This window comes from Pongo pygmaeus, chromosome 15, assembly GCF_028885625.2.
Source record: "Pongo pygmaeus isolate AG05252 chromosome 15, NHGRI_mPonPyg2-v2.0_pri, whole genome shotgun sequence".
Taxonomy (NCBI): Eukaryota; Metazoa; Chordata; class Mammalia; order Primates; family Hominidae; genus Pongo; species Pongo pygmaeus.
Window position 1 is genome coordinate 17,281,773 of NC_072388.2, and position 9,122 is coordinate 17,290,894.

The window sequence follows — 9,122 nt, forward strand, 5'->3', positions numbered from 1 at the left end:
GGCTAGCCAGTTTTCCCAGCACCATTTATTAAATAGGGAATCTTTTCCCCATTGCTTCTTTTTCTCAGGTTTGTCAAAGATCAGATAGTTGTAGATATGTGGCATTATTTCTGAGGGCTCTGTTCTGTTCCATTGATCTATATCTCTGTTTTGGTACAAGTACCATGCCGTTTTGGTTACCGTAGCCTTGTAGTATAGTTTGAAGTCAGGTAGTGTGATGCCTCCAGCTTTGTCCCTTTGGCTTAGGATTGACTTGGTGATACAGGCTCTTTTTTGGTTCCATATGAACTTTAAAGTAGTTTTTTCCAGTTCTGTGAAGAAAGTCATTGGTAGCTTGATGGGGATGGCACTGAATCTGTAAATTACCTTGGGCAGTATGGCCATTTTCACGACATTGATTCTTCCTACCCATGAGCATGGAATGTTCTTCCATTTCTTTGTATCCTCTTTTATTTCCTTGAGCAGTGGTTTGTAGTTCTCCTTGAAGAGGTCCTTCACATCCCTTGTAACTTGGATTCTTAAGTATTTTATTCTTTTTGAAGCAATTGTGAATGGGAGTTCACTCATGATTTGGCTCTCTGTTTGTCTATTATTGGTGTATAAGAATGCTTGTGATTTTTGTACGTTGATTTTGTATCCTGAGACTTTGCTGAAGTTGCTTATAAGCTTAAGGAGATTTTGGGCTGAGACAATGGGGTTTTCTAGATATACCATCATGTCGTCTGCAAACAGGGACAATTTGACTTCCTCTTTTCCTAATTGAATACCCATTATTTCCTTCTTCTGCCTGATTGCCCTGGCCAGAACTTCCAACACTATGTTGAATAGGAGTGGTGAGTGAAGGCATCCCTGTCTTGTGCCCATTTTCAAAGGGAATGCTTCCAGTTTTTGCCCATTCAGTATGATATTGGCTGTGGGTTTGTCATAGATAGCTCTTATTATTTTGAGATACCGAATTTATTGAGTTTTTAGCATGAAGGGTTGTTTAATTTTGTCAAAGGCCTTTTCTGCATCTATTGAGATAATCATGTGGTTTTTGTCTTTGGTTCTGTTTATATGCTGGATTACCTTTATTGATTTGCGTATATTGGACCAGCCTTGCATCCCAGGGATGAAGCCCACTTGATCATGGTGGATAAGCTTTTTGATGTGCTGCTGGATTCGGTTTGCCAGTATTTTATTGAGGATTTTTGCATCAATGTTCATCAAGGATATTGGTCTAAAATTCTCTTTTTTGGTTGTGTCTCCGCCCAGCTTTGGTATCAGGATGATGCTGGCCTCATAAAATGAGTTAGGGAGGATTCCCTCTTTTTCTATTGATTGGAATAGTTTCAGAAGGAATGGTACCAGTTCCTCCTTGTACCTCTGGTAGAATTCAGCTGTGAATCCATCTGGCCCTGGACTTCTTGGTTGGTAAGCTATTGATTATTGCCACAATTTCAGAGCCTGTTATTGGTCTATTCAGAGATTCAACTTCTTCCTGGTTTAGTCTTGGGAGAGTGTATGTGTCGAGGACTTTATCCATTTCTTCTAGATTTTCTAGTTTATTTACATAGAGGTGTTTATAGTATTCTCTGATGGTAGTTTGTATTTCTGTGGGATCGGTGGTGATATCCCCTTTATCATTTTTTATTGCATCTATTTGATTCTTCTCTCTTTTTTTCTTTATTATTCTTGCTAGTGGTCTATCAATTTTGTTGATCCTTTCAAAATACCAGTTCCTGGATTCACTAATTTTTTGAAGGGTTTTTTGTGTATCTATTTCCTTCAGTTCTGCTCTGATTTTAGTTATTTCTTGCCTTCTGGTAGCTTTTGAATGTGTTTGCTCTTGCTTTTCTAGTTCTTTTAATTGTGATGTTAGGGTGTCAATTTTGGATCTTTCCTGATTTCTCTTGTGGGCATTTACTGCTAGAAATTTCCCTCTACACACTGCTTTGAATGCATCCCAGAGATTCTCGTATGTTGTGTCTTGGTTCTCATTGGTTTCAAAGAACATTTTTATTTCTGCCTTCATTTCGTTATGTACCCAGTAGTCATTCAGGAGCAGGTTGTTCAGTTTCCATGCAGTTGAGCAGTTTTGAGTGAGATTCTTAATCCTGAGTTCTAGCTTGATTGCACTGTGATCTGAGAGACAGTTTGTTATAATTTCTGTTCTTTTACATTTGCTGAGGAGAGCTCTACTTCCAAGTATGTCGTCAATTTTGGAATAGGTGTGGTGTGGTGCTGAAAAAAATGTATATTCTGTTGATTTGGGGTGGAGAGTTCTGTAGATGTCTATTAGGTCGGCTTGGTGCAGAGCTGAGTTCAATTCCTGGGTATCCTTGTTGACTTTTTGTCTCATTGATCTGTCTAATGTTGACAGTGGGGTGTTAAAGTCTCCCATTATTAATGTGTGGGAGTCTAAGTCTCTTTGTAGGTCACTCAGGACTTGCCTTATGAATCTGGGTGCTCCTGTATTGGGTGCATATATATTTAGGATAGTTAGCTCTTCTTGTTGAATTGATCCCTTTACCATTATGTAACGGCCTTCTTTGTCTCTTTTGATCTTTGTTGGTTTAATGTCTGTTTTATCAGAGACTAGGATTGCAACCCCTGCCTTTTTTTGTTTTCCATTTGCTTGGTAGATCTTCCTCTATCCTTTTATTTTGAGCCTATGTGTGTCTCTGCACATGAGATGGGTTTCCTGAATACAGCACACTGATGGGTCTTGACTCTTTATTCAATTTGCCAGTCTGTGTCTTTTAATTAGAACATTTAGTCCATTTACATTTAAAGTTAATATTGTTATGTGTGAATTTGATGCTGTCATTATGATGTTAGCTGGTTATTTTGCTCATTAGTTGACGCAGTCTCTTCCTAGTCTCGATGGTCTTTACATTTTGGTATGATTTTGCAGTGGCTGGTACTGGTTGTTCCTTTCCATGTTTAGCGCTTCCTTCAGGAGCTCTTTTAGGGCAGGCCTGGTAGTGACAAAATCTCTCAGCATTTGCTTGTCTGTAAAGTATTTTATTTCTCCTTCACTTATGAAACTTATTTTGGCTGGATATGAAATTCTGGGTTGAAAATTCTTTTCTTTAAGAATGTTGAATATTGTCCCCCAGTCTCTTCTGGCTTGTAGAGTTTCTGCTGAGAGATCCGCTGTTAGTCTGATGGGCTTCCCTTTGAGGGTAACCTGACCTTTCTCTCTGGCTGCCCTTAACATTTTTTCCTTCATTTCAACGTTGGTGAATCTGACAATTATGTGTGTTGGAGTTGCTCTTCTTGCGGAGTATCTTTGTTGTGTTCTCTGTATTTCCTGAATCTGAATGTTGGCCTGCCTTGCTAGATTGGGGAAGTTCTCCTGGATAATATCCTGCAGAGTGTTTTCCAACTTGATTCCATTCTCCCCATCACTTTCAGGTACACCAATCAGACGTAGATTTGGTCTTTTCACATAGTCCCATATTTCTTGGAGGCTTTGCTCATTTCTTTTTATTCTTTTTTCTCTAAACTTCCCTTCTTGCTTCATTTCATTCATTTCATCTTCCATCACTGATACCCTTCCTTCCAGTTGATCGCATTGGCTCCTGAGGCTCCTGCATTCTTCACGTAGTTCTCGAGCCTTGGTTTTCAGCTCCATCAGCTCCTTTAAGCACTTCTCTGTATTGGTTATTCTAGTTATACATTCTTCTAAATTTTTTTCAAGGTTTTCAACTTCTTTGCCTTTGGTTTGAATATCCTCCCGTAGCTTGGAGTAACTTGATCGTCTGAAGCCTTCTTCTCTCAGCCCGTAAAAGTCATTCTCTGTCCAGCTTTGTTCTCTTGCTGGTGAGGAACTGCGTTCCTTTAGAGGAGGAGAGGCGCTCTGCTTTTTAGAGTTTCCAGTTTTTCTGCTCTATTTTTTCCCCATCTTTGTGGTTTTATCTACTTTTGGTCTTTGATGATGGTGATGTACAGATGGGTTTTTGGTGTGGATGTCCTTTCTGTTTGTTAGTTTTCCTTCTAACAGACAGGACCCTCAACTGCAGGTCTGTTGGAGTACCCGGCCGTGTGAGGCGTCAGTCTGCCCCTGCTGGGGTGTGCCTCCCAGTTAGGCTGCTCAGGGGTCAGGGGTCAGGGACCCACTTGAGGAGGCAGTCTGCCTATTCTCAGATCTCCAGCTGTGTGCTGGGAGAACCACCGCTCTCTTCAAATATGTCAGACAGGGACATTTAAGTCTGCAGAGGTTACTGCTGTGTTTTGGTTTGTCCATGCCCTGCCCCCAGAAGTGGAGCCTACAGAGGCAGGCAGGCCTCCTTGAGCTGTGGTGGACTCCACCCAGTTCGATCTTCCAGGCTGCTTTGTTTACCTAATCAAGCCTGGGCAATGGCGGGTACCCCTCCCTCAGCCTCGCTGCCGCCTTGCAGTTTGATCTCAGACTGCTGTGCTAGCAATCAGTGAGACTCCATGGGCATAGGACCCTCTGAGCCAGGTGCAGGATATAATCTCCTAGTGCTCCATTTTTTAAGCCCGTCAGAAAAGTGCAGTATTCGGGTGGGAGTGACCCGATTTTCCAGGTGCCCTCTGTCACCAACTTTTCTTTGACTAGGAAAGGGAACTCCCTGACCCCTTGCACTTCCCGAGTGAGGCAATGCCTCACCCTTCTTCAGCTCACGCACGGTGCATGCAGCCACTGACCTGCACCCACTGTCTGGCACTCCCTAGTGAGATGAACCGGGTACCTCAGATGGAAATGTAGAAATCACCCATCTTCTGTGTCGTTCATGCTGGGAGCTGTAGACCGGAGCTGTTCCTATTTGGCCATCTTGGCTCCTCCTCCACATTTTCTTTATCCATTCATAGACACTTGACTCCATATCTTGGCTATGGTGAATAGCGCTATTGCTATTGTGAATAGTGCAATAAACATGAATGTGCAGATATATTTTTTATATATTGGTTTCATTTCTTTTTGCTATATATCAAGCAGTGCAATTGTGGGATTATGTGTTAGATTTATTTTTCTTTTTCTTTTTTTTGAGGAACCTACATATTTCCCATAGTGGCTGTACTCATCTGCATTCCTACTAGTAGTATAGTAGTGTTCCCCTTTCTTCATATAAGCTACCAAGACTGATTCATGAAGAAATTGTAAAGGTGAATGGAACAAATGGACAAGAAGATTTAATCAAATTAAGTCTTCCATGAAAGAAAAGGCCAGGACCAGATGGCTTCATGCCTGAATTCTAACTCTGAAAGAACTAATGTCAATTATTCTCAAACTCTTGCCAAAAATTACAGATGAAGGAATACTTTCAATCTCATTTTACAATACCAGCACTACCATAATATCAAAGCCAGACAAATATGCTACAAGAAAAGAAAGCTATAGGCCAGTCTCACTAATGAACATAGGTGCAAAAATCTTTGACAGAATATCAGCTTCAACGGAATATTAGCAAACCATATTCAACAGTACATTAAAAGAGTCATTCACAGAAGATGGCAGATAGGAGACAGGGATAAGATTCAGCTCCCACTTGGACAGACAGAACAGCATGTGGAGACTCACACTGTGGACTTTTGCTCCAAGAACCACCACAGGAATGTGCCGGGAAAACTAAAAGAGTCCACGGATCTTTTGAAAGAAGCACCATGCCACTGCAAATTCCATGAGATAGGCAAAAATCCCTGGTGCTCTTTTGAAAGCACCACCTCCTGGCTAGAGGCCACCAACTCACGACATTACAGCAACTCATGACAGAATAACCCTCCTCCCAGGAAGGAGAAAACAACAGCTAATTCCACAGCCTGCAACATCCTGGCTAACCAGAGGCCCTGAGTATATCCACAAGACAACCTCACTGCTAGCATAACCAGCATTTAAGAAAGCCCATACACTAAACATGTCTATCACCAAGGACTCTTAGAGAGTCTACTTCACTCCCCTGTGACCTCCACCAGAGCAGGTGCTGGTATCCACAGCTGGAAGACCTGAGGGTGGATCACATCACTGAACTCTTTGCTGACATACTCCAGTACCAGCCTGGAGCCTGGTAGCTAGACATTGGGTGGCTAGACCCAGAAAAGCAATAATCACTGCGGTCTGGCTCTCAGGAAGCTCCATCCCTAGGGAAAGAGGGAGAGCACCACATCAAGGGATCAACTGTGGGACAAAAGAATCTGAACAGCAGTCCTTGAGTTCCAGATTTTTCCACTGAAATAGTCTGCCCAGATGAGAAGGAATCAGAAAAGTAATTCTGGTAATATGAAAAAACAAGATTCTATAACACCCCCAAAAGACCACACTAGCTTTCCAGCAATGTATCCAAACAAATAAGAAATCTCAGAATTTCCAGATAAAGAATTCAGAAGGTTGATCACTAAGCTACTCAAGGAGATACCAGAGAAAGGTGAAAATCAACTTAAAGAAATTTAAAAAATACAGGATGTGGATGAAAAATTCTACAGATAAATAGATGTCATACAGAAAAAACAGCCACAACTTCTGGAAATGAAAGACACACTTAGAGAAATACAAAATGCACTGGAAAGTTTCAACAATAGACTAGAACAAGTAGAAGAAAGAACTTTAGAGTTCAAAGACAAGGCTTTCAAATCAACCCAAACATACAAAGACAAAGAAAAAAGAATTTTAAAATGAACAAAGCATACAAGAAATTTGGGCTTATGTTAAATGGTCAAACCCAAGAATAATTGGTGTTCCCAAGGAAGAAGAGAAATTTAACAGTTTGAAAAACATATTTGAGAAATTAATAAAAAAATTCTCTGGTCTTACTAGAGATCTAGATATTCAAATAAAAGAAACTCAAAGAACACCTGGGAAATTTATCACAAAAATTTGACCTAGGCACATAGCCATCAGGTTATCTAAAATCAAGATGAAGGAAAGAATCTTAAGAGCCATGAAGCAAAACCATCAAGTAACCTATAAAAGAAATCCTATCAGATTAACAGCAGATTTCTCAGCAGAAATCCTACAAGCCAGGAGGGATTGAGGTCCTACCCTTAGCCTCCTCAAACTAGTTAATTGCTAGCCAAGAATCTTGTCTCCAGAAGAACTAAGTTTCATAAATGAAGGAGAGATACAGTCTTTTTCACACAAACAAATGCTGAGAGAATTTGCCACTCCCAAGCCAGCACTATAAGAAAGGTTAAAAGGATCTCTAAATCTTGAAACAAAACCTCACAATATACCAAAATAGAACTTCCTTAAAGCATAAATCTCACAGGGCCTATAAAACTCACACACATATGCACACACACACACCCACACCCCAAAACCAAGGTATTCAGGCAACAACTAGCATGATAAATAAAACAGTACCTCACATCTCAGTACTAATGTTGAATGTAAATGGCCCAAGTGCTTCATTTAAAAGACACAGAATTGCAGAATGGATAAAAATTTACCAACCAAGTATCTTCTGTGTTTAGGAGACCCACCTAATACATAAGGACTCACATAAATTTAAGGTTATGGAGTAGAAAAAGATATTCCATGCAAATGGAAGTTAAAAATGAGCAGGAGTGGCTATTCTTGTAGACAAAACAGAAACAGATTTTAAAACAACAACAGTTAAAAATGACAAAGAGGGACATTATATAATGATAAGGGGATTGGTTCAACAGAAAAATATCACAATCTTAAATATATATGCACCTAACACTGGAGCTCCTCAATTTTTAATACAGTTCTTACTAGACCTAAGAAATGATATTGATGGCAACACAATATAATGGGGGACTTCAATATTCCACTGACAGCACTAGACAGGTCATCAAGACAAAGAGTCAACAAGGAAACAATGAACTTAAACTATATCCTAGAACAAATGGACTTAACAGATATTTACAGAATATTCTACCCAACAACTGCAGAATATACATTCTATTCATCAGTACATGGAACATTCTCGAAGATAAACCATGTGATAAACCACCAAACTGGTCTCAATAAATTTAAGAAAATTGAAATTATATCAAGTACACTCTCAGACCACAGTGGAATAAAACTGGAAATTAACTCCAAAAGGAAACTTCAAAACTATAAAAATATATGGAAATTAAATAGTCTGCTCCTGAAGGATCTTTGGATCAACAAATGAAATCAAGATGGAAATTTTAAATCTTTTTGAAATGAACGACAAGAGTGACACAACTATTCCAAACTTCTGTGATACAGCAAAGGTGGTGCTAAGAGGAAAGTTCATAGCCTTAAATACATACATTGTAAAGTCTGAAAGAGTACAAATAGACAATCTAGGGTCACACCTCAAGGAACTAGAGATATAGGGACAAATCAAACCCAAACCAATCAGAAGAAAAGAAATAACAAAGATCAGAGCAGAACTAAATGAAATTGAAACAAAAACATACAAAAGGTAACTAAAACATAAAGCTGGTTCTTTGAGAAAATAAGCAAAATTGATAGACCATTAGTGATATTAACCAAGAAAAGAAGAGAGAAGATCCAAATAAGCTCCTTTAGAAATGAAATGGTAGATATTACAACTGATACCACAGAAATACAAAAGATCATTCAAGGGTGCTATGAACAACTCACATGCACAAACTAGAAAATCTAGAGGAGATGGATAAAGTCCTGGAAATATGCAGGCCTCCTAGATTAAATTAGGAAGAAATAGAAACTCTAAGCAGACCACTAACAAGTGGCAAGATTGAAACAGTAATTTAAAAATTGCCAGCAAAATAAAGTCCAGGACCAGATGGACTCACAGCTGAATTTAATCAAACATTCAAACAAGAATTGGTACCAGTCTTACTGAAACTATTTGAAAAGACAGAGAAAGAGGAAATTCTCTCTAAATCATTCTATGAAGCCAGTATCACTCTAATACCAAAACCTGGTAAGGACATACCAAAAAAAGAAAACTACAGACCAGTATCAATGATGAACATAGATACAAAATCCTCAACAAAACACTAGCTGATTCCAACAGTATATAAAAAAGATAATCATGATCAATTAAATTTTATACCAAGGATGCAGGTATGGTTTAGCATACACAAGTCAACAAATGTGATATATCACATAAACAGAATTAAAAATCATATGATAATCTCATTAGATACAGAAAAAGCATTCGACAAAATCCAGCATCTCTTTATGATCAAAACCC